The sequence below is a fragment of the Otolemur garnettii genome, unplaced genomic scaffold (assembly GCF_000181295.1).
Source record: "Otolemur garnettii isolate 467f Iridium unplaced genomic scaffold, OtoGar3 scaffold00001, whole genome shotgun sequence".
Taxonomy (NCBI): Eukaryota; Metazoa; Chordata; class Mammalia; order Primates; family Galagidae; genus Otolemur; species Otolemur garnettii.
The window spans coordinates 31,211,025-31,214,060 of NW_003852396.1; positions in this window are offsets into that span (position 1 = coordinate 31,211,025).

Sequence of the window (3,036 nt, forward strand, 5' to 3'; positions counted from 1 at the left end):
GACCAAAAATCGCATTACAACAAAGATATATTTGTATCAGAATGTTTATTGCAGCCCAATTCATAATTGCCAGGTCATGGAAGAAGCCCAAATGCCCATCGATTCACGAATGGATCAACAAACTGTGGTATATGTACATCATGGAATACTATGCAGCCATGAAGAAAGATGGAGACTTTATGTCCTTCATGTTTACATGAATGGAGCTGGAAAATGTTCTTCTTAGGAAAGTATCACAAGAATGGAAGAAAAAGTATCCAATGTACACACCCCTATCATGAAACTAATTTATACCTTTTATATTAAAGGTATAACCTAATAACAGTCTAAGAATATGGGGGGGGAGGGAGATAGGAGGGGGGATGCGTGGAGGGAGGGTGATTGGAGGGATCACTTCTGAGGTTTATCTTACAGGGGTACAAGTGAATCTTTCTAAGAGTTGAATGAGAACGTTTTAAAACAGTAACTGAGAAAATGACATGAAGGCTGTGTTTCCAGTTTGATGGAAGTGTTTTGGATTGTGTGTGAAAACCCCACACTGTACCCCAGAAGTGCATTAATGTACATAGTTACCATTCAATAAAAGAATAATAATAAAAAAAAGAATAGATAATTTCAAGTTTTACAATAAAATTCAGTCCATTATCCATCTTGGTTTTTAAAAATTTTATTACTTTTTGTTATATACCAACTAGTTTATATCTTAGTTCTTTACAAAGAAAATACTAAGAAAATTATAGTCACATGTTATATGGTTTTAAAATTACAATTCCAGATTTCTCTACATAAAAGATAGAATGGTCCAGCAGCTAAGTTCACTGTCACAGACTTCAGTTCTGTCCAATGATACGAGACATGCTGCAAAATTAACTGGTCACACACAAAAGTCTCAAATACGATAAAAACATACACAAAAAGGTAATTTACAATGACAAATAAGAAATGTAGTTTATTTTAGCTATGCTTCTGAAGTGTAGGATCAGTAGCCTTAGTAAAGGCACAAAGCAGGAAGAGGTGAACATAGCTCTCTCTAGGAGGAAATGGGCAAGGTATGTACCATCTCTGAAGAGGTTTGCGTGCATACACACAAAGGATCCAACACTGCTCAGTCTGGTAATGAAAATTGAACCGAGGTAAAAGGAAATGCCATGGCTCCCCCCTATTATCCACCTCTGGATGGAGTCTATCCTCTCCATCTTATAGAAAATAAAATTGGCAGGGATCTCCAAAGGTAAATCACTCTTTGGGTAAGTGAAGCAAAATGTTCACTAATCCCAATTCTTTGTTGTTCCTTCGGGACTAGAAGCATTTTGTATACAAAAGTCTTTCACAAAATTGAACTGTCATTCAAGTGAAGAAGAAGATATTTTCCATAGACACTTAGAAAACTCAAACTTTCAAATGGCCCTGAAGGCTGAACGATGGTTGTTACAGTAGTGAGGGTTCTGGGGATCCTTTAGCAGCAAACACCAACTTACCAGGCATGGAGTCTATTTGGGTTGATGTGCTTGCTGGCTTGTTCTTCTTATAAAGTAGCACAAAAATATTTCACTTTATTCCACAGATCAGTTAAAACGTCTATTTTTTTGCTCAAGAATACCTTCAAGTGCTGTGGTATGTGAACCTACATCATAGTCTATTTCTGTTATCTCTAGGAGAGCCTTTTCATCTTCTAACCATCCAATAGATTCCTGGAACACTGCCCTGTGATCTTCTACAGCTTCCTCTCCCATTTCTACCATTTGTGAGACAGCTTCATGGAAATTAAACAATTGTGGAGAAACTTCATTTTGTTTACAAAGAAGTTTCAGATCGTCTCTCTGATGGGATCTCCCCACACCTCACAGTGTCTTTTCTCTGAAGTCTCTGATCATATACATTATTGCATAATTCGGGTTTGCAACATCAACATCCTGGGTTCTTTTTAATCTAAGTTCTTGCTGTTGCAATTTCCTTTTTTCTCATTTTTCTTGCGATTTTTCTGCTTCTTTCACACAGTTAGGTGCTCTACATGTAGAGGTTCCAAATTCCTTTTGTGCACCTTGAACTGGAGATATATCTGAAACATTGCTGTTCTGTTGGGCAGAGGAAGACAGTTCAGGAAGCTGACGGCTCTGCACGTGCAGAATGAACCACTCTATCATCTCCTGGTGAGGATCATTCTTAACTGAAGCCACTGTGATGATCCTTTACAATTTTGTTTACTTTGGTTGAGGAAGTTGGAGGTGGAGGTGTTTCAGGAGTGGGTTCAATGCCTCCATCAGGTACAAGGTCAGGATTAAGTGAAAAGATGCTCTTAGGTCTATCTGTTTGCCTTTATATTTCAATTTTCTGCCCATTCAACACTTCCACTTTCATCATCTTTATTTAAAGATGCTACTATTACTTAATGTATTCAGCCATCACTCCTCTTGTTCTCTGCAAATCCCAATCTGTATGTTGTGGAACTTGGTGGTTGCTGGTACATCTGGAGCAGTGGCACTAGAGGGCAGAAATGATGGGGTGAGGCAGGGCAGGTGTAGGGGGGCGGTGCTTACCACGGCCGGGATGGGGGGACAGCGTGAACGCTAAAGGGGCAGCGAGGAGCAGCGGAGGGGACGCAGATGTAGGCTCTAAGCCTGCAGGCCAGCAGGAGGATATACAGGTTGGGGCGTCGAGGTGAAATGAGAACTGGGCTTTCTTTTGGTGTGGCGGAACAGGAGTGGGAGGATTGGCACGGCTTGCCTGGGAGCCCACCCTGGCGAGGTGGGGTGCCGCGGCCTGCCTATCCACCTGGGTTTTTACCTAGTAAAGTCAGCATCGGTAAAAATGTTATAGCTTACATGTAAAAACATTACTATCTTCAAATATGCAATATAATCCCCTCATTAAAAAATATTTAAATCAATATGTCACACAAATAAAAGATGTTTCTGTAAAAGGTGATGATTTGTTTCAATGCTATATACTTGCCTCATGTACTTAAGCAAATTTTGTCCGGGAATTCCATGAAAAGCTTTGGTTTCTTCATATGCAAAATGCAGTCACAGTAGTAAC